Source organism: Sander lucioperca, chromosome 14 (assembly GCF_008315115.2).
Source record: "Sander lucioperca isolate FBNREF2018 chromosome 14, SLUC_FBN_1.2, whole genome shotgun sequence".
Classification (NCBI taxonomy): domain Eukaryota; kingdom Metazoa; phylum Chordata; class Actinopteri; order Perciformes; family Percidae; genus Sander; species Sander lucioperca.
The window spans coordinates 22,606,365-22,630,384 of record NC_050186.1 but is presented as its reverse complement, the minus strand read 5'-3'; the positions used below and the strand labels follow the sequence as shown (position 1 = coordinate 22,630,384).

Here is a 24,020-nt window from a genome sequence, read left to right as displayed (position 1 = left end):
GAGTGGGCCAAAATCCCTCCTGCAGTGTGTGCAAACCTGGTGAAAAACTACAGGAAACGTTTGACCTCTGTAATTGTAAACAAAGGCTACTGTACCAAATATTAACATTGATTTTCTCAGGTGTTCAAATACTTATTTGCAGCTGTATCATACAAATAGTTAAAAAAAAATCATACATTGTGATTTATGGATTTTTTTTTTAGATTATGTCTCTCACAGTGGACATGCACCTACGATGACAATTTCAGACCCCTCCATGATTTCTAAGTGGGAGAACTTGCAAAATAGCAGGGTGTTCAAATACTTATTTTCCTCACTGTATATTTGCTTCTTCTTGGACTACTAAAGTGTTCCTGCAACGGGAGTATTCTCTGGCTAGAGCGCAGAACAGCACAGTTTGCATGGACAGAAGTGCATGCCAGTGCTTGTATTTTGGGTTAAGCTGCGTTGCTTTGACATTGTGGAAAATAAAATAATAGAAACAAAATGTATTATCCTTTTTACCTGTTATTATCAATCTAAATTAATCTACTGCGAAATATAGGAGACTTTGAGATTTTACTGCGACGTCACGTCACATGCCCCATTTAAAACGCCCATGAGTTGAACATCATTACCGTCACGATTCAGCGAAAAGATGACAAAAATGCCAAAGACTTCATCTGCGTGGGAGAACTTTAAATTAAGTGAGGACAAGACAAAGGCAGAGTGTCAAATATGCAATTTGAAACTGGCCTACCACAACAGCACATCAAGCTTGAGAAATCACCTGAGTTCTGTAAGTAGACCGAGCTGCTTTTATCCGCCATTTACACGTGATAAAAATGTGCACTTAATTTTCATGGAAAATAACGTGACTTGCGAATAGGCTACGGCAGTTAATGACGAACAGTAAAAACGTAGCTTTTCTTAAGTTAACAGATCTGTGTGTGTGTGTGTGTGTGTGTTTTATATCATTAGTGAAGTCTCCGTTCTCGGGGCATATAAGCCCTGCTCGCGTGAGGCGTGCCGCTTCCTGCTCGCGCTGTTCTGTAGTTAGTTAAAAGTTTATTAATTCTGAACGCGTCTGGCCTGTCTATCTATATTGCACCAAATACGACACTGCACTCCCTTGTGAAGTCGTTTGGACGAAAGGTTCTCAAAATAATCAAAATGCAAACAGACAGACACAGAGTTTCCTGCCTTTAGAGAAAATATGTTCAGCCCCCTCTCTCCGAAGCTTCGAATATTCGATGCTCATTACTACCGAAGCTTCGAAGCTCAAACAATGGTATTCGGACCAGCCCTAGTTGTAAGCTAATCAGCGGTCCGCGCTAGCTTGTTTCAAGCTACAAACACATTCAATTAGCATGAAAACATGTCCCAGAGAACGATCGAGTGGGTACACATCTGTTATTAACCCCTAGGTTCAAGTTAAGGTTCCTAGGTTAAAATTAGCTACACACTGACTAGCTACTACAGTAGGGCTGTCACGATTCTCCAAATCCTCGATTCGATTACAGTTTCGATTCAATTCTCGATTTTTACATTTTTTTTTTTTAAAGCACAGGTTGCTATGCCATTTTTAGACTAGACTTTTATGCAATATAATATCTGACCTTTGTTCACAATGTACCACACTACATTGTCAAATTTAAAACATTTATTAACATAATGTAACAATAAGTTATATCTATAGCCTGCCATCTAGTTTCTCTTTTGTAACTGCAGTCTTCTTCACAGAAGATGACATTCAAGTTCACAACAAAACAAACAAAAAACAATAAAACGGCCATGTCCATAGTCTTCTCTGAACAATTAAGTGTCTTAACAAACTATTTCCGAACGGCTGAACTAGGGCTGAAACGACTCCTCGAATAACTCGAATAATTCGATTACAAAAAATCCTCGAAGTAAAATTCTTTGCCTCGAAGCGTCGTTAAATCAATGTAATTAAGGTTGTACGGCTCACTGTGTTTCCGCACAGAGGATAATTACTAGTGCACACAACAGGATGATGCTTCTGTGGACACAAGACGTTTATATACTGTCTATGCACAAGACTGACGGCCCAGATTACAAATGAACGAAGACGAAAATAGCGAGGGTCTAAGAGAAGAGACAGGCGAGAGAAAATGACAGAAAGTTTGGGATCATTTTAAGCTGCAAACATGCTACTACATCATCTGTGTAGAAAACATCCAGTGTCCTCATCCATTCCACGGAGCGAACCCGACACAAGGTAGCTAACTAACGTCCGCTGCTCTCGTCCACCGCGCTGTTTTACACAACTAGCCTACAGCATGCTACTCTGCAAATAGCGATGTTTTACCAACAAGCTAAAACAAAAGCTGTCGGTTTGTAGTCTAACTGTTTATTAGTTTGCTACTAATCTTTGGAAACTTAGCTTCTGCCGGAGACAAACCGGCTCCTCCCCCCAGCATGCACGTGAATGACGTCATCATGCCGGTGATGTCTGCATTCTTTATTCTTTCTCCTCACTGTGTATTAGGCTTCTTAAGATGTGTCCCCCAGAACAGTGTAGTTGAATAGCCCTGCTGTAAGCTTTGTACAGTCACATTTACCCTCTGGTTAGTGAACAGCTCGTTTGCATATCCAGTGCAAAGAGCCAGAGGCAAGAAGGGGAAGGGGGTGAAAAATATTAACATTTGGGGCCATTTGTTGCTTTTTCAAAAAAAACAAAAAAACAGCAATTTTAGTACACAGCAATAATAAATATTTACTATTGCTGTTTACAAAGTATTTCTTATCCGATTACTCAATGGAATAATCGGTAGAATACTCGATTACTAAAATAATCGATAGCTGCAGCCCTAGGCTGAACATATACCACACAGATTAACTGCCATGTTAGTCGTGCTGCCAGTGGAAGAATATGGTACACGAACATAGCAGAGCTTGCAAACTGTGGCTTTTTTGTTGACAACATGAACGTTGTCAACATAACTCACTGGAAATCCAAAATACTTCTACACCGGCGACTTCAGTGAAAGAGGAGGGGGTTCAAGTTCTGTCGATGGGTCTCCTGCATCTGCAGTTGCCATGCTATCTTTTGACTGGCTGTAGCTAAATTAGAGAAGGTTGACTGACTCGCAGCACTTCAACACTAGTGTTGACGAACTGAGCGAAGGGCCGATTAATTAACCCGAGTAGTGCCACTGAACCGGAAGAATGAACCGACTTACTCCTGTTTTTTTACCTCATTCGTGCCGGCAGCGATTCGCTCAAGCTGAGTGCGATCAGTGTATGCTCCGTTGTGTGTAGCTGGTCTTCTTCTGCTGCTGTGTGTGTAGTAATCTAGCTCATTAGCGCCTCCACTGGAGTGGTGGTAGAATCAATCATGAAATGGACTACCTCAGAGCAGGCTACACATGTGTTTTTTTCCAATGGTTTTTTTCCGCTTGGCGATTCCATCCTTTTATTCAAAATTCGAGATTGTGACTAAATTTCGGTCGATTTCGATTTAGAAATCAAAATCTTGACTAGGGCTGAATGATACATCGAATTTTCATCGTCGATATGAACTAGCGCGATGAACACATCGCAACAGACAGCCTGACACGATGAATAAGGGACAACAGTTTACACACTGAGACGACGCGAAGCGTAATACGTCTCCATAGCAGCAGGCGGCGCTGCTCTGTATTGTTTCCATTAACAGTCTGATTATTTCACAGAAAATGAAAACAGGCAGCTGATTGGACGAACGCGTCACGTGGTTCTTTTTTCTCCGGAAATTCACAGCCAGACTGTCATGGCGTCTCACCGAAACGTGTTTCTGAAAACATTTTAAGCGAGAAATAGGCCATGCAGTTGCCGAATCTGTCTTCATTTCAGATCAACAAAGGTCAGCTTAAAAGATTTTCGTCGAACGTTAATTTCTTATAGTTATAATGCCTCATTTATGTGTAATTTGTTCAATAAAAGCATGTCAAAAATTATCTATTTGGTTTCTTTATTCAGTGGGAATAGGCTATTCAATGTTTAGGTTCGCAAAGAACCTATTAAAGCACTAAGACATGGGAACAGTATAGCTAACATTCACATTTGAATATTTATCGCAAGTCATATCGTCATCGCAATATTAAACAATGTTATCGCACATTGCAGCTTTTCCTCATATCGTGCAGCCCTAATCTTGACACCCTTATACTACAGTACAATGCTGCTTACACATTGATGAGACAGTCACAGGAGCCATTTTTCTACAGAACAAGCACTTTTACTTCTGATACTTGTATTTTAACTAATAATATGTATACCTTTTAGGGCTGCAGCTATCGATTATTTTAGTAATCGAATATTCTACCGATTATTCCATCGATTAATCGAGTAATCAGATAAGAAATACTTAGTAAACGACAATAGTAAATATTTATTATTGCTGTGTACTAAAATTGCTGTTTTTTTTTTTGAAAAAGCAACATTTTTTATTGCCAAATTCCAAGTACATTTTTGGTGGCCCAAATGTTAATATTTTTCACCCCCTTCCCCTTCTTGCCTCTGGCTCTTTGCACTGGATATGCAAAAGAGCTGTTCACTAACCAGAGGGTAAATGTGACTGTACAAAGCTTACAGCAGGGCTATTCAACTACACTGTTCTGTGGGACACATTTTCAGAAGCCTAATACACAGTGAGGAGAAAGAATAAAGAATGCAGACATCACCGGCATGATGACGTCATTCACGTGCATGCTGGGGGGAGGAGCCGGTTTGTCTCTGGCAGAAGCTAAGTTTCCAAAGATTAGTAGCAAACTAATAAACAGTTAGACTACAAACCGACAGCTTTCGTTTTAGCTTGTTGGTAAAACATCGCTATTTGCAGAGTAGCATGCTGTAGGCTAGCTGTGTAAAACAGCGCAGTGGACGAGAGCAGCAGACGTTAGTTAGCTACCTTGTGTCGGGTTCGCTCCGTGGAATGGATGAGGACACTGGACGTTTTCTACACAGATGATGTAGTAGCATGTTTGCAGCTTAAAATGATCCCAAACTTTCTGTCGTTTTCTCTCGCCTGTCTCTTCTTAGACCCTCGCTATTTTTGTCTTCGTTCATTTGTAATCTGGGCCGTCAGTCTTGTGCATAGACAGTATATAAACGGTCTTGTGTCCACAGAAGCGTCATCCTGTTGTGTGTGCTAGTAACTATCCTCCGTGCGGAAACACAGTGAGCCGTACAACCTTAATTACATTGATTTAACGAAGCTTCGAGGCAAAGAATTTTGCTTTGAGGATTTTTTGTAATCGAATTATTCGAGTTATTCGAGGAATCGTTTCAGCCCTAATACTTTTACTTAATACTTTAGTGTGTGACTTTTTTATAACCACCATTTGCACCATTTGATCATAACATGCTAACAAAAGTCCTCAATGCTCACCAAACACTACCACAGGATTCAGTTGGTGGACATGAAAATGAATAAGGTATAAATCAATTGACTTGCCATCTGTAATCAAATTAAATAATGGCAAAGACTCATGCATATCTGAAATGGATCAATCCCTTAGTCATCCACTGTAATAATCCATGTGCAACAGTTTAAATGCATACCCTGAATATATGAAAAGCCCTACTGTCTTTTAGTTAAAGTAAAAATGCTTGTTGTAGTCTATACTTTTACACTGTTTCATTTCATTTAATGAGTTAATGGGTGAGAGAAGGGTAGGGGACAAGGAAACAGGAAAAGGTTTAGGAAGAGAAGTTAAGTCTAAAGGGGGGAAGATAAAGATAGGAAATAAATTTTCCTAGACTGCCTTATTTGATGTCTCTTTTATTTACACAATTACTTTCTTTGTCAATTGTTATTTATTTTGATTTAACTTTTTTTAATTTGTTTATTTGATACTGTTCCGTTCAGAAAATGCAATTCTCTATCTTTTATATCATCTGTTTTATATCTGTGAATGAACATGAATATATTTTAATAATTATTTCATATAAATGGAAATGAGCATTGACATAACAATATACTGTATGAGTATCTGAATTTTCTTTGGCTCAATACAAATATTTGAAATAAAGTCAAAATTCAAAACTAGCCATCTGGCTTTCTGTTCTTTCATAGTTGAGGCTCCTGATATGCTGTGACCTGAAGCACCATGCAGAACAAAAATCTAAAGCAGATGCACATTTGCTTGATGTTCCTTTACAAATTAAGCAAAAGCTAAACCAACTAAAACAAAAAGGAAAATAAATACAGTTAAATTAAATCATCCAATCCCATTTGCATATCAAAGATCTATACTATCATTTTAATAGGCACTGAAGTAAGAAGGGGTTGGTGCCATTGGGATTTATGTCAATTTATTAAACCAGTTTGCTCTTTGTGATTTGGCCCAGCTGTGTTTTAAAATGACAATGCATGCATATTAACAACAATATATAATAATGTACTTTAGGTATCTAGGGTTACGGAATAAGGAGGTTAGACATACAAGGAAAACATCTCTAGGACATACCTCTTCAGAATTCAGCGCTTAGACGAGGTACTTAAAATAATTGGCCTATATTTGGGCAGTACTGTATCTGCCTCTGCACAATAATGAAGTAAATCAACCACTGTGCTTGGTTAAAGCAAAAGTCTTGTGCTTCTAACTTAGAGATTTTCTTACTTTGAATTGTCTGCATGTTAAGTAGACTGGAATAGAGATTCCAAATATAAAATACAAATTTGTTTAAGGCTCATGAAAATGTTTCCACTCTGGAGGGATTAAAAATAGGAATCAGCTAAAATGGGGGATGGTGGGGGTCACTTCAATCACTGCATGTTTGCATTATCCAAAGCCGAGTCAGTGACTAGGAGCAATGGTTGAATAGACTAAATGCTTTGCTTTCCCCATTTCTTTAATCAAATGCACATTTCTGTCCTCTGTAATAAATGTCTTCCAAGATGGTGTATCACCAATGATTTCAAAAAGCAATAATGCAGAGAAATTTATAACCCCCCCTTCACCCCACCTCACGCATGCACACACGGGATGCTCTGGAAAAAGAAACTGTGTCGTCTAGTAAAATTCCATCAGCATACACTCAAAAAACCCATAAAACCCTTTTCAATCTATATGTTAATGCTACGAATTAAAATTTAATAACAAGAGATATTGAAAAGCAGACTTGAATTATACAAAAATAAATCCTAAAAGATCAGGCTCCTAAAATTAGAAATTCAGGGCGGCATCCGGTCTGCTGCTAAACCCTTGTAGGCTGGCAGATTAAATTTTTGATGAAAATCAAAATTGCACTGCACACTGATGCAGGCACAGCAAACCTGGCACTATTGTGATTTATGGATTCATTAAACCTGCGGGAGTTTCACCCCTCCCCTTTTCACTCAAAGAAATGAGATTTGCTTTGCTGGAAATTTGTATTTTCAGAAAAGCTACTCAGGCTCTGCTCTACCTTCAGAAAATGGTCAGGGGAAAAAAGAAGCTTCTGTGTACATAACTACAACATGTAAACAGGCCTAATTTCCAATGCTGCAGCAATTGAACGTCCTTATACATTATTCATGAAACCAATAACGTTCATTTTTACAAAGGAAGAGGCAGGAAAAATATGTGCAGAATGCACAGAATTTTTTTAATGCAGCAGCAGCCCCAACCCCTGAAAAGCCATTCCCTAGAGACTAATTTACGTGAAGCCATTTTCAGACTTTTTCCAACATGCCACTAAGAAAATAACTGAACACAAGATGTTCACTATGTTTAAAAAGGATGCATGTTTGTTCAGACACATCTAAGCACAAATCAGGAATCTGTAATTGTACATTAACAAAAGAGAACTGGCATGACATCAAAGGCAGAAACTGTTTGTGTAACACCGCTTACCCTTTAAATGGAAAACAAAACCGCTGTACTAAGTTAATGACAATTAGATCAGCAACTATGTTTCAAACACTGAAGCCCACCTGCTGTGATATGATCTCTCACCATCTAGTGTTGATCAGTGCCTAGAGGGACAAGTTTCACCTCTCCATCCAAACTATTCGCTCTAAATATTCTCTGTGAATCAAAGCTTTTGTTCTTTTAAGTACAGACAGACCAGCATTCCTGTTACCTTACTTAAAATGAGAACACTCCCAGAATGCAGTTCCCATTAACCACATCTGGGTTTAAGGTGTTTTTCATTGCATTATTCCTGAGAGCTGTACTTGTTATCAGTCCTTCAGGTATTCTGCATATAAGCATTTCCATCACTCACAGAAGGATCCAATCCTATTAAACCCATGCCACTGGTTGTCTCTCTTCACTTCTGTACTTTAACTGAAACTCCTGCATTTTGATTAGACTTTCCAAGCAAAGGTCAGAATTTACACTCAGATTTTGCATACCAACCATACAATTTCCACCAGCTCTTTCAAAATTATACAGATTTGAAGGTCAGCATTAAAATTACCCGCAGCAAAATGGCCTCCGCAGTTTCCCTTACATTAAAATAAAAGCCAGCCATGCAAGATGGGAAACTGTTTGGCATCTGCAGGATTAATATAAACAGTAGAACCACTGGTTGTGATTGTTTTTCCTGCCCTCAAATTATGCTGACATGGTCTTTCTTTTCCAATGCTGTTCAGTTGACTTTGGATAGTTATTTTCCACTCACACATTTCCAATCTCTAGAACTAAAAGTCCAAATTGTTCCATGTTTAAGTAGTTAATTATATATGTATACCCACCATAGCACAAAAATACACATTCATGCATACACAAAAGAAACTGAAAATCACAGTTAACGTGTATGTTAGACTGAAAAGATTCAGCGTGGATTTAGCAGATTTGTTTTTTTCTGTTATCTCACAGGCTGACAAACTGTTGAACTGACTGTGAATGCTTAACGTTAAACCTTACGCAGAATAATTCAACTCAAGGAATGTATCATGAATAAAATCATGAACCTGTACCTTGCTTTAAATTAAGTATTTAAAATGTCATTTCACATCGATTAGCATAAATAGAAAATTATGCTTTTAATTTTAATTTGTGGCAATCATTTACAGATGACGTTTATTAATTTCAAGCAGCATTATGAAGTGTGTTTCCATTCGCACAAACTAACATCCAATCGAATAAACAAGTCTCAAAAAGTAGTCTCATTACAATTTTTTAATTTCTCAAAATGACTGCCTACAGGTGGCGCCAATCACACCCAGATTTAAAATCATCCGTCTTCCTAAAAATAAAATTCGAAATGTATTTTGGCATGACGGCACTTTGGTATTTTTTTCTTGTCGGTCTTTAATGAATACCAAGTCGTCAAATACAGCCAAAAGTAGCGTTTGTGTTGTGTGAGTTCAGAGGAGAAAGTCCGAAGCTCTGCTCAAATTTGCAGGAAAATTCACAAAACATGGCTGCAGGAGGTTTTTGTGTTTCAGATTGTTCCTCCCCTCATCGTCCTTCATGTTGCCACTATCGCCTGGTCCCCTTGCTCCATCGGGATATGCACAGTATTTTAACAATTATGTGGTGTATTTGTGAACAAACTAGGTGCATAGACGACTAGTCAGCAGTCACACGGAAACTTAATTACGAAAAAGCAGTCAGAAAACATCAACAGATTATGACTATTTCGGGTGGCTTCAAAGCCTGCACCTGGTTCAACTGGCATTAGTGCGAAAAGACTGCTAGGTATCGTTTGTTAAGTAGATGGGACTGAAACTTGCTAGTGAAATTTCTCAAATTTAGGATTTCTAAATCAGAAAAAAGAAAACACAGCGGTCTAGCTGACATACCTCCAAAAACGATGCAGCTCATGCGAAACAGCTCCCGCTCCAGAAATGTTCCCTCCCCGACCAGTGATGACTGCACAACTGCTTCCTCAAAAAAATTGTGAATTAGTTATGAGAAATTCCAAATGGTACAAATTTCCACTAGAGCGTTTTTTTTCCTCCGCGACACGCTACGTTACATTTTAGAAAAGAGTAATGGCGTAACGTTAATGAATCATGAATTTGCCGAGGTTTACTTCAGTCCGTGCAAGATTCCGAAATTGAAGCGCCGGCCTGTATATCCTACATGAAAAAAAAGAAAGAAAAAGGAAAAAAGTCTGGAAAGAAGACAGAAAAAATGGTTGGCCGACTATGAAGTCACACAGGGAAAAAGAGACTGGAAATTACGCAGAGGAAAAAAATCTCATGTGAACTGAGAATAATAGCAGGCTCTTACTTCCTGCAGCTACACCATACAATACTGACACAGGTGGCTATTTTGATCAGATAGATTCTGATTAGGTCAATGATTAAGCATATTTAGCTGATGGACAACTTATGTGTTAAACTACCATAACCTCTTGACTTTGTTACATACTGTCATAGTTGTTTTCGAAATGTTTTCCTTGTTGCTAACTAATGAAATAAATAAAAAGGACAATAGCAACCCTCTGTGAACCGTTTGTTCCAAATCTGTTTACGTTGCTTAGGTTCGCAATTAAACCAAAAAAACTCTTACCAGACTTTAGTCAAAAAGAGTGACAACAAATCCACTCATGTTAGTGCAGTTAACTGCAGAAGTCTCCACATAGTTTGTTTTAATACCTGTCAAGAGCAAGGTTTTGGTTGGCCAACACATTTTCATTTCAAAACCCTACTCTGAGAATTAGCATTTTTTTCTTCTTCTTTTGAAATTGTTTAGTTTTTGTTTCTAGAGAAAGTTTTTATGTATGCCAGGATGTTTAAAGAAACAGCTTTGGCTTGTGAACAAATCATATTTAGCATTTCTAATAAATTAATTGTGCAGGTATAGGCTGTAAATGTGGGTTGAATTATTTAGACTAGACAATAATATTAACATGCAAACTAATAATAATAATAACAACAACAATAATGATGATGATGATGATGATGATAACAATAATAATAAAATAATATATGATGTACTATTATAAAATCTCAGATGCAATATGGCAACAGTTCCCATGAGCAGAAACAGCATTAGCCTGCATAACATAAAAGACAAAAAGGCTAATTATAATCAATTAGGGATTGATGTATTTGTAATTAGTTAGTGAGTAAGTAATTATGGATTATAATTATTAGAAAATTAGTAAAGTCCACGATAAGTTAAAGCCACAATAATTTACTTAAATCTACAAACTGCGTTGTCTAATACATGAATTCAGTATTATTTCATCTTTTACTATCAAGGTTTTGTTATTTTTTATTAAATAACAGTGATTATAATTATGTTTACACTCATGACATAAATAGCTGTTTTTTAATCTTGCACCTTCTTGTTTTGTGGTAATATGCAGGGTTTCTTGGAAAGTTTTGACATTCATGACAGAAAAAGCAATCTTGACTCTAATGTCAAGTGAAATAGAACCTGCACAACAAATTTCATATACAATAACACTTAATATTTGGTTGCATTCGTATTTCACTGCTTTATTATGCACTTGGTTTTAAAAGTGACATAAAACATTGAAGGTGTAATAAGTCTTTAGGTTTAACACACCTGTATGTGGAAAGGTCAATTTAAAGTCAATTTCCTGGCAAAAAAAAACTGTACCATGAAGAAACAATCCAAACAACATTATGACAAAGTTATTGAAAATAACTAATAAGGGGAAAGATGCAAGAATATGTGCATGAAAATGCCATAACTGCAAATGTGCCTTGTTAAAAACTGAGTATCCCTACGTGAAGGGCACTGAGGGAGAGCACCAAAAGGCCTACAGCAACTCTGAAGGAGCTGCAGATGTGCTTCACAGGGTGGCAAATAGAAAGTTTTGAGGAAAAAAAAAACGTATGATGTTGATGAAGTTTTCCAGAGGGCACATGAGAGACTCTGAAACAAAGTGGAAACACTGGACTAGTCTAATGAGATCACATATGTTTTTGGGGGCATCACACTTCATACTAAACACTCTGCACATCAGCAGAAACACAACATCCCTACAATAAACCCTGGTGGAGTCAGCATCATGCTGATTCTTCTTTGCAGCAGGCCCTGGAGGGCTTGTGAGGGTGTGTGGGGAGGGGTCAAATGAATGCAGCAAAATACAGAGAAATCCTGGAGGAAAGCTTACAGTACAGTTGCAGTCTGCAACTTTGGAGATTTTTCTTCAAGAAAGACAACAACCCTAAATATGACACCACAGTTACACTGCAATGACTTAAAAAACAACAACAATGTTTTGTTGGTACTCTTGAAATTGCTGTTAAATCGCAGCCCTTGTTCAACTTTACAGAGTATGAGCAGCAGCAGAAGAATGAGGAAAATTGCAATTGTTTGTCTAGATGAAAAAAACGCATGGAGATCAATCAGCATAGACTAAGAGTGATCATTGCTGTCAAGGAAAAGGTGCCTCTGTTAAATAAAAAATTAAAAAAAACTTCCACAATTTCCTGTTTCTCAACAATCCCCGAAACATGACTGCACAATCTGTTATTCTCTGTTATTCTCTGTGGATGGTATAGTTTTCATCAGTTACACAGAGTTGCTGTGCATGCTAATTATTTCCCACATGTAAATTAGTAATTGTGGCTGGTGTGATTTATCACATATCACAATGAAGTGTTCATGATCTTTTATTTAGACTTTTACACCAGATGAACCCTACTTCCTGTCTCTTGCTGTATTTATCATTTCTGTCCAGCAGAGAGCACCAACACACCAATAAATAGTCACTTCACTTGCTCCTATAGTGGCCAGTAAGTATACTGCATCTGTACCATCTGTACATTAGAACCTGCTCACTTTTTGCTCTCTTTCTCCCTCTGCTGCTTGGACTTTGCAAACAAGTATTGTGGTGATTTCAGCTGGGAATGTTAAGTAAACATCAGAATAGCTAAGGTGCAGATGGCAATATTATCCTAATATTGCTTAAGGAGAGTCCAGATTTTTCAGGGAAAGCATAATCCCTTGTTGACTGTATCATTGTATTGATCAGTTCACCTCAACGGTACGCAACAATGTTTCTAAGACACTGAGGAAAGATAACACTTACCTTTGAGAGTGTGTTCAATGCCACTGGGCTAAATAATTTCAAATCATTTGTGGGTAATAATTATAATGCTTTGTTTCAAGTTTCAAGTTTATTTGTAAAGCACAATCTCATATGAGCATACAGAGAGAGAGAGAGAGAGAGAGAGAGAGCATACAAACTGTTGAAAACATGTATCCAGACAGTACACACAACTAATTATAAAGCTACACAAAATGTCTTGATTTCATTCTTAAAAGGAAATGGTGTAGGTGCAAATCTCAGATCAGAAAGCAGGCTGTTAAGGCACAAAAGCATTACATGCTCTGTCGTTGGATTAAACTCAGATTGCAGTATATTCTGGGGCTAGACCATTAAATGCTATATTGTCAGAACAGGAGCAAAATCAAACTCACGTAAGTTATATAATGGACAGGTAGCCAGTGGAGCTGACGCCATTACATGACTTTCATAGAGAGATTCTTTTTTTTAAAGACATTGATGTTATTCTGCTGGTGACAAAGGTTTAGAGTGTTTTCAGGTCTGACTATGATAAAAAAAAAAAACATTGAATTTGTGAGATATGCTTGAGATGATGGAAGGCTATCATGGTGATGGTGCCGTTTGTGGAGAGGAAGTGGTTCAAGTCTGAACCTAGTTCAGTAGCTCACTATTTCTGTCTGGTCAAAATCTCAGCTGTGTTTTGAATCACTCCATGATGCTTTAAGAGGTTTTCCACTTCATCCACAGCGATGACAACAGCAGCCGAGAACATATGTGTTCTGACTCCTGCTAATACATGTGATAGCTCATAGATTTGGGATGAAATAGCAACCACAGTGTCCTCAATATTACAAAACACACTATATCTTTCCTCTATCATGTTTCACAGCTCAAGGTTGGCCTGACCTACTCTCAGCCTACTTTTTGAGAAATACTGTATTCCTTCAAGTGGCAGAAGAACCAACAGGTGAGTGGGGCTGACAACAAGGATGCTATTTTTTTCTCAGTGACCTAGCCTACTTCGGCTTGAGAGCCGCCAGACCGTTGCTGCATGCTCAAGAGCTCGGCTTTAGGACACTGTTCCCCCACACTGATGTTACTAAAATCTAGGTCTTCTGAAATTTGACAAAATAACCAACAGAAGAGAACAACAACTTATAGTGAAGATGTTTTTTTTTGCCACGGAAAGAATTGCAGAAATAGGCTATACCATAGAATAAGTTGTTCCTGCTATTTTTAGCACAAAACTGTAATTGTTTGTCTAAAGTTGACTATTTTTTAATTATTTTCATTTACCTTTGTGTACTATATAAAGTGGTACTGCTCCACAATCAAATACTTGAATGAAAATGTACATTTCAAATATTGCATGTACTATACGTACGTGTGTGTGTGTGTGTGTGTGTGTGTGTGTGTGTGTGTGTGTGTGTGTGTGTGTGTGTGTGTGTGTGTTGTCAAATTTACATTACACTATTCTCTTAATCTCAATTTATCCAAAGCAGCATTCACAGCTCTGGCAGACTTTTAAAGAGAGACTATGCCAGCTTTCAAAGGAGAAATCACTCAATCTTACAGTAACAAATGAAAAGTGGAAGCAATAAAACCTATTTAATTCAATACATTCAGAGGTTGTTTTTTTTAGATGGTTTACCTCCAACTCCCATTCTGGCAATGGCAATCATTTCAGACACAGTTTGGAACATGTAATGGCAATGCATTTGTGCACTCATTTATGAACAAAACATGAAAACACACAAACCACACAAGTAAGCAATTACAGCAGTATTATACAAGTTCTCAACAGCCTTTAATGATAACAGTGTTAATTTAGACAACAGTTACATAACACAGCATGATCAGTAAACAGAACAATACAAACTCTGACCAATCTCTGTTGACAGTTAAAATACCAAGTACCTCAGTATAACCAGCTATTACAGCACAAAAGTTCATCCTTTACCTAATATGCATAGAAGAAAACAGTAGTTGTTGGCTGACCACAGACAAGTAAAAGCAGGAAGGAATCCTGGCTGTTGTTCCTTACGTTGCCTCTGGTAATTGCAGGTTCTTGTCAAAGGCCAATCAAAGGCCTCCTGCACCCATTTTAAGTGTGTTATTTAGGATCAAGAAACCTATTCAATAGGGTGACCAGATTTCCCAGAACTAAAACCGTGACACTTTGCGCGTGACCGTAGTGCGCGTGCACGCACATGCTTTTTAACGTGAACATGTGCCAGCCCAGGTCAGACATAGACACAGACAGATTAGACACAATTTTGCCAACAGCACATGTAGGCCTACTGCTCACAACATAATGAGGTATTCATGAATTTTCTTGGTATGTAGCCTACATATCTAAGAAATAATATTAAAAGACACTGAGTGAGTCTCGTGTAGGACCAACTTTATTTTTCAGAATTAAAGCATTCTTTTGGAAAATGCACCCACTGAACTTGTGAAAAACTTCGTGAAAACAAATTATTTGGAACTGCTGCCACAGGCTTGAACTAAAGTTATGGTAACACTTTACGGTAAGGGTACATGAATTATGAATTCATGCATGAATTATGAATTCATGCATGAATTAATTCATGATTTGTTACTTCATTCCTTTATATCTTATGAATCATCAGGAATTGACATGAGTTCATAGCCTCTCATTCATGACCTCATGCATGAACAACACATCAACTAAAGCATTAGGTAAGGTGGGTACATCATTATGCACAAGTTGTGTTCAAATTAGAATTTGCGCAGTGATGACCACATTTTTTTGCAGAAAAATAAATAATCATGATCATGCTTAATAATTCATAATGATGTGCCCACGTACCTAATGCTTTAGTTGTGTTGTTCATGTATGAGGTCAAGAATGACAGACTATGAACACGCCTATTCCTACATCAATTATTTCATGCATGAATTCATGATAATCCATGTACCCTTACGATAAAGTGTGACCAGTGTCATTCTAACCAACAACACACACACAAATGTAATCTCATTTGATAGAGCAGATAGCTTCCCTATTGGAAACATTCATTCCGTATACAGTATTTGTTATAGGAGTGAATTTGCTCAAGAATCAATTTGGTGGCTGAAAGCCTACTGTGAAATTGCACACAGGTGTCAGCAGAATTGGCCCGTGTGACGAGTAGTGCCTTTAAGGTGGGAATGGTCATATGGTTCCTCTCGTCAGTCCATGTGTTGTTCATGAGCGAAAATATCCACTCAACGGGAACATTTGTGCCCAGTAGACACATGCCGAACTGACAAAGGAGACCTACATTTTTGAACGGAATCTCCCTGCTTATGAAATACGCGAACATTTCCACCCAGCACTCATCCGCTGACTTTCCAGCGGACCTGGAGGGACTGGTTAAAACGAATAAGATAACAGATAAACAGATAAGAAGAGGCATTGCGACAATGTTTACAAATATACATTGTAACACTGGCTGCACAGATTATGCAGACCGCTACGATTGACTGACACACACACACATTGTTAAAATCATACACTGGACGCTTTATTAGTCTTTCTACATTGGTTTAGTTAATGATCGGGTTGTAATGATGTAATCGCTGACAACCGGGACAATTTCATAGTGGTTGGTGTAGACCGGGACATTTTAGCGTCCCGACAGGCTTTTGTCGGGGACTCCGGACACGCAACTCAGAATCGGGACTGTCCCGGTCAAACCGGTGTTACACCGAAATCTGTGACCCATCGAGATCGGTGTCCCGCTACCTCAACCTGAACCAAACCCCTGTCCCTAACCTTAACCACGGAAGGGGGCGCTACGCTTTTAACAGGAGGGACACAGATCACGACGGGTCACAGATTTCGGTGCAACACCGGGACGTCTGGTCACCCTACTATTCAATATATATATATATATATATATATATATATATATATATATATATATATATATATATATATATATATATATATATATATACTGTTCACGTATGGGTTTATCCATTACAGTTTTATCCACGTTACGTTTAGTAATGTCATTCTGATAAAATAGCTGCAGTTTCCCCCACACAATTACGTTTTCTTGATTCAATTTGTATTGGTAGCTAGCTAGCTAGCTAGTTGACCAGTTAGCGAGCAAGCAAGCTAACATTAGCCAGCAGCTAAACCACAATATCACAATAGATTTCACGTCAGTGTCACTTTTTGGATGTTTTCAGCACCGGGGGGAAAAGGGTGTGATGTAACGTTACTCAACACCGCTGAGAGACTTACGTTATTTTGCGGCTGGGGCTGGCCGCCGAGTATTAGCATTAGATTTGTCTTCTATCTATGCAGCTAACGTTAACGCTAGCTGGTGAACATAATTGTGGGTTAGCCCAGTGCTGTTTAACATTAACTTTACCTTGATCAAAACAATTATACTTAAAATAACTTCATGAATGTGTTGAATGATGTTGTAACCTTATAACGTTCCCCCCGAGCATTAGCATGAGCTAACGTTACTTGTCAATGTAGCACATAACGTTATGCTGGATCAATCGATATTGAAATGTATCAATAAATAATAAATCCGTTGTAAGTGGAATGTAATCAATGACAAAATGATGCTGTGTGGCAGAAAGCAAGCTGTATTACGGTTACTGAGTAGTATTCTTTCTGTTATATTGTATGATTTAGAATTACTCTCAAACTTATCATCTGGGTTCCCGTGTTTTGACGGAAGTTAGAGGAACCAGAGGAGTCAAAGGTTTTATGACGCCACTGACAGGTGACTAAATGAAATGTCCCGTGTCATTAAAATAAAATAATAGATTTGAACGTTGTTGGAAACATTTAGGATAGTGTAAGTACACAACTCAACAAAATATATAACATAGGTATAGTTTAGTTTAGTTTAGTAGTAGTTTAGACCTTTTAATGCAGAAATATTACATATTGTAACTGTGACCAGTATACAGATATGCAGTAGTTTTTAGATGTGTGTAGCTTCACAAAATAAAGAAACAGCAAAAAATCTCAAGACTCAAGGTCCATTAAAGAGTTTTCAACAGCATCTCAAGGTCTTCAGTGGCTCGAGTTTGCTTAGTTGTCATCAAGTGTAATGTTAAGACTGAATGGTAAACAGTTAGCCTAGCTTTCACCTTCCAGTATTTATAGCTCCAAAGCTGTCTTGTCTTGTTTGCACATTACGTCATGTTACACAGGTCACGTTACTTTGGTAAGTGGCTTTCTTAAACATGCAAAAAAAAGAGATAAGCATACTTTTAGGAGTAAATGACAATGTTTCATTTATATTTGAAAACAGTAAACTTATATTAGTGATTATGCGTTGGATAGAAGTAATCTGTCTACATTATATAAAAATGAACACCACACAAGTAATACACTTACCTTTATACAGTATACTTTCAAATTGCATTTGTTACCTGATTGTGTATATATATTTGTATAGTCTATATCGGCGACATTTCATTTGCGGTATTGTTCAGGTAGCGCCGGAAATTCCGCCAGATGTCCCTCATTTTCGGCCAGATGTCCATCACCTTCTGCTTTCTTTGTGTTGGCATTCTAAAACTCCGGTCGATTTTTGAGGACTATGGTTAACTGCTCCGCAGATCTCTGCAGGGTAAATCGAGACAGCTAGCTAGACTATCTGTCCAATCTTTCGTTTTCTGTTGCAAGACTAAAATAGCGTTTGAACGTACACATTCCACCCAAACAAGTTCCTTCCCGAGGCTATTTTGCAGAGGCACCGTGGCTCCGTCCGGCACTTAGCGCTGCCCATGTCAATTGTGATTGGTTTAAAGAAATGCTAATTAACCAGATCATGATTTTTTCCCATCCCGGAATGCTGTGTGAACTAGCCAGACCCTCCTCCGCAGCGCTGTGGAGGAATGTCTGGCAATGCTAGACTAACGTATGTATAACCATGTAAGTGTAACTTTTAACCTGTTTTACTTAACAAAAACTGCTTCCTGCAATTTACGAGTAGCACTTTGCCTTTTTTGAGACAAATGTTCTTTTCAACCTTTTCAACCTGCAGGCAATCAGAGGCTCCTGGCTGTTTTGTTCATAGCAAAGAAGCCCATAATTGCTTTAATGCCATCTCTACACTTACATCGTGAACAACTGATTAGGGAAAGTGAGTAATGTAATTATAGTTATGATATGATGATTATATATATGGGTAGAATGAACTGACTGAACCTGCTATGCTTTCATATGTATGAAAAGTCAAAGAAGAAGCTAAGAATAACAATGATTGTGCAGTAAACCTCTGCTGCCCACAATGGCAAGAATGTATCTGATTACAGCAGTGCCCTATCCAAAGCTAATTATAGTTTTCCACTTTCTGCACTTGGATGTTGTTTTTGGTCACGGTTGAGTCAAGGCCACAGCCTAAAATCATCAGGAACTGAAAATATAAAAGGCTGCATTCAATGTATTTATATTCTTTTTTTTTCTTCATATATATTTGAACTTGGCCCAAAGTGGAAATCATCAAAAAGCTATTTTAAACAGGCATCCAGTGATTTTAGAAAAATTAGTAAGCAACTAAATAGGTATTACTTATGTATTATAACACTCTGATAATTGAATTTGAATTAGCTCGGTAATTATAAAAACTGATTGTTTATGTGGTCTTTTTAACCTTGCCAACAACGATACACTTTGAATTCATGAGAATGTCATGTAACTCACACTGAAATCATAAGTTTGATTTTAAAAGTTGAGAGAGGCTCAAACACAACACTATTTCCTGTTAGAATTCATCTCATCTTCTCCAGTTCTGCACACTCTCCTTTGCTTCTGTCTTTTGCAATGCTTCATTAACTTAGTTTGATTGAATCATGATTGAAAGAAAGTTCACATCAACAGCATTTTAAGCTAATAAAGCTTATCCTAAAGTGAAGTGACCGTATGGATGAAAACGAGAGGAGTCTGCAGCCACGTCAGCAGCTCTGTGAGGCTGCACTTAAAGGCTTTGAGCTCAATGCTAATATCAGCCTGCTAACATGGCCCCAAACAATGCTAACATGATGATGATTTTCTTGGAAATTATTTTTTTATTTTTTATTTTTATTTGTGTCATTGACATCTGCATTTGCTCTGGTGGATAATTGTTTCTCACTTTCTGAGGAGTCTTATTTAAAACTACCATTGGTAAAAACATTTTTTTATATTTTTATGTCCTTCATTGACAGTATTTCTCACTCTTGCTCTGTAACTGCAAGTGAGGGAACAGTTAGAGGTCCTTCTGGTCTTACCAATGAAGACATTGGACAGTTTGATTACGTTTAGGTGAGTTATGAGGTGTTATCTTATTTGCAATTTGTGTTTGTGTTATGCCAAAGATTTTATCCCTTTGTTACTTGGACTAATTTCCTTCTTTCTACCATTTACTATTTCCACCAGATATTTGTTTTGTTCTGAACAAACAGAGCACTTTCTTTACCACCATTTAATGCTTTTTGCTAGACTTGATGTTATCACAAACATGGTTCAATATGCAAACAGCCAAAGATAAAAACTACAGTTCTGAAGTACCATGTACCCTGATGTACAGTACATGACGTCTGAAGAAGAGCTTGACACTTGAAACGTCCCTTGGTGGTAATTGCTGAACTGTATTTGTCCATCTTTTACACTACACAACGCTCCCCACAGCAGTTTCCCTGCTTTGCTCTCAACACTGACTCCCCATTCCATACTCTTAAGGGTTGCTGAATTCATTACCAGCTAAATTAACATAGTTAAATTGAGTTTAGTGTATTGAAAACAGTGACAATGACCTAAATGCAACATCTGTCATAACTTGCTGGAGAACAAAACTAGGCAGCTAGCCACGTTAGCGCGACATCTGATTACAAGGCACCCCAAGTATGAAGGGAAATACAGATTTTCCATCTGCAGAGGGAGGAATACACTTGCCAGAAATTACAGATGGTGAGAACATTTCACAAAAAAGCACAGATGGCTCTTCTTATCAAGTTGAGGACAAATACAACAGTACAATAAATGACCCTCTGTTTGAATGTTTATGAGTGAAAGTTACATGATTCAAGTTGCAATAGGTTTTGTGTGTACTGCTGTGGAAGTCGGACATATGTCGTTTCAAGAATATTCTAATATAAAATGTTTCAGTGGCATCAAAAAGTGCAGCCAGTGGTAAAGATATTAATACAGCTTGGGGTGGCCTCTAGCTCACCCAGTAAGAGCATTCGCCCCATGTTGGCTGAGTCCTGCGGCGCCGCGGGCTCGAATCTGACCTGCTGCCTTTTGTTGCGTGTTATCCCCCATCTCTCTCCCCCTTTCATGTCTAGCCACTGTCACTCTATAATAAAGGGAAAAGCCCCAAAAAAAAAAAAAAAAAAAAAAAAAGATAATAATACAGCTTTAGAAAATGTCTACCCAGTAAGTGGTTCCTGGTCTAAAGATGTTTGAGAAACCATGGTTCACATCCAACGGTCTGTATGATACTTTAAGCTAGGTTATGCACAATTTTTAATGCCTTATCTTTTGAATGTACAGCACACAAGTGTGCCTCTGCTAGCCCCTACACAGCAGAACCTGATTAGGCAACAAAACTTCTTGGTTAGGTGTAGGAAAAAATTGTGGTATGATGTTAACGTACGATACATGGCATACTACGCAAATTACGTAATGAAAGTTAGTAAAAATAACTCAACGTTGGCTTTCACACAGGACATGAACAAAGGCCTCCTGAGTAAAAGTCCTGTGTTTTTTTTGACCCATCCATCCACCCCAACCTCCTCCCTTTGTGGCCTTTGTTGCTGTTAAAGCTACTTCACCTCACTTAGAGGCAGGCCTGCATACTTGTTTGGTCATGGTTGGTCAGCTGTTTCTGAAGATCAATCTAAAGAACCCACATGGTCAAGTACAGTTCGTTTCTAATCAAATATAAGGCAGTTATGTAACTGTTACAGTATACATCTGGGTAACATAAATTACTGGACTTATAAATTAGGAAAGCAAGACTTCTCAAGGTATTCGTAAATTGCATTTATCCATTAGGAATGTGCTCCTTTGAGACTCAGATATGGAGATGCATGTGTGTGGGTTGGCTTGACCTCAGCATTGACATCATAAATGAAGAGTCTATAAATGGAAGCTCATTAGCAGGCTTTTATAATAGAGACAGGCCATCAAAAAGAGACTCTGGGGCCTTTAAATTCTGCCAGTGATGCAACACAGACGTCCTCTTGGCTCTTCCACAAAAGAGTTCATGTCTGAGTCCTTTGACAGTCTGGTATCACCTTTGACAATGTTATATGTTGGAGTGCCATCACTGTATAGGTTGTGAAGCTAATTAACAAAAAAAAAATCATACAATATTTAGTTTCTGATTATTTCTAAATCCGAGAACACAGATTTTGTCATCACCAGAGTCACCATTGCCGACATCTATTGATAGCTTGCCTGTGATGACCTTGTACCTGATAGCAGGAATATTTACAGTGAGTCTATGTAACCTTTGCTGAACAGCGGCCACTGTGGTTACAAGTGGCAATTAAAGGATAAGTGTACATTCAATTACGCTTTATTTCACAAGATTCTCTTGTCTAAATATTTTGGCCACTTGGGGACACAAAGCTGTAAATACAACACTAGCATATTATCACCTTTTAGGGAAACAGGGCAAACTTGTTGTCAAAGAAAATGTCTATTTGCATATCTAGCAGATACACAGCAACATTAGCATTCTTTTGGAGTCGTGTTTCTGTTCAGATGATGAGAAAATAAAACAAGGCATTAGACTGAATTTGAAGAGGAATGAAACAAAAGGCAAGTACAGAAAGATTCCATGTTGTTCTGTCATAGGCCAGAACTACAACTGTAAAATGCCTTCCACCTACTTATAAATTAAAATAATTAAGTCTCCCTTTGGCTACATTTGTCTTTAGTTGCTTGTCACGCTACATTCAGGACAAATGAGACAAAACCAAGCTGATCCTGAGTGCAGATTACACAGAGGTTGATGAATATGGAAAATGAAAAAGGCTCTTCAGTCGCTTCAAAGAGCTGAATATACAACTCTCAATAAAATGTGGATGGTCAGGCAAGTATATTGAAGGGTCAATCATGTAACCTATAACAAGGTTGAAAAGCCACACAGGTGGTAGAGAAAGAAAAGGATAAATAAGGTGACTTCATGAGTACACAGCTTAGAATTAATGCTACAAAGGAAACTTGGATTTCTATGGCCAGTAGCATACACATTGTATGGTCGCAAGCCAATATTTACTCTCATTTTAGCTCTGTTTTGCTCTCCCCTAACTCCTCAGAAAAATATCTGCCTCTTGAGCTGCTGAATGGTCCGCTATGTTCATCATCACTAACTTTGTTGTTTGGTGCTATAGTCAGGTAGCGAGCAATGGGTTTATAAGAGCGAAAATTAGGTTGATGAGAATGCTGATAATAAAACAATACAGTTAAGTGCAGGATGGAAAACTCCAAAAGAAAATTGAGTCAGCAACTGACTCAGTCAGTTTGCTAATACTAGCTAACGTTATCTAGTATTAGCCACAAGGTCATACCAGACCAGTTGTGGAAAATTAGTAGTATAAAGCAGTATATTTACTACTACTTTGTACGTATAGTATTATGTAGTACAGTACTGTGAGTATTTCCATTTTGTGCTACTTAGTACCTTACATTTATACTCTACTACATTTCAGAGGGAGATATTGTACTTTTTACCTTGCTACATTTATTTGACAGCCATATAGTCAGTTGTTACTTTGCAGAAATGGATTTTACATAGAAAACATATGATAATTTTATAGAAATCAATGTGTCCTTAGATTGAACTACCCACCTGCATGTACTGTGAAGCACTTAAAACTGCTGATTACACATTAAGGCATCAGTAATTATAATCCAGGATTGTAATATGTATACATATTATTGCAAAACTCTGAAAGGAGCCATTCTGCATAAAGAGTACTTTTACACTTGACTACATTACATTGTTAATATGCAGGGAATTAACTTGTGTTTTTATACTGTGGTATATATATATATAAGTCTTTTATAATTAAGGTCAGTAGATTATTTGAATGTGTACTGGCCATAGAAATCCAAGTTTCCTTTGTAG

At 37.8% G+C, this 24,020-nt stretch overlaps 1 protein-coding gene and 1 long non-coding RNA gene across 15 annotated transcripts in view; one reads left to right on the top strand and one right to left on the bottom strand.

Annotated features, from left to right (window-relative positions):
• znf618 (zinc finger protein 618) overlaps positions 1-10,031 on the bottom strand; it is a 44,174-nt gene extending 34,143 nt beyond the window's left edge. For all 14 annotated transcript variants that reach the window (XM_031277835.2, XM_035991905.1, XM_035991906.1 and 11 more), the window contains exon 1: positions 9,722-10,031. The gene's annotated coding sequence lies outside the window, so the exon portion shown is untranslated. The remainder of the gene's footprint in view (positions 1-9,721) is intronic.
• LOC116034990 lies at positions 962-24,020 on the top strand. Its single transcript, XR_004101252.1, has 4 exons — positions 962-1,291; positions 20,666-20,671; positions 21,802-21,805; positions 24,009-24,020. It is a non-coding gene; the product is annotated as an uncharacterized LOC116034990 (long non-coding RNA).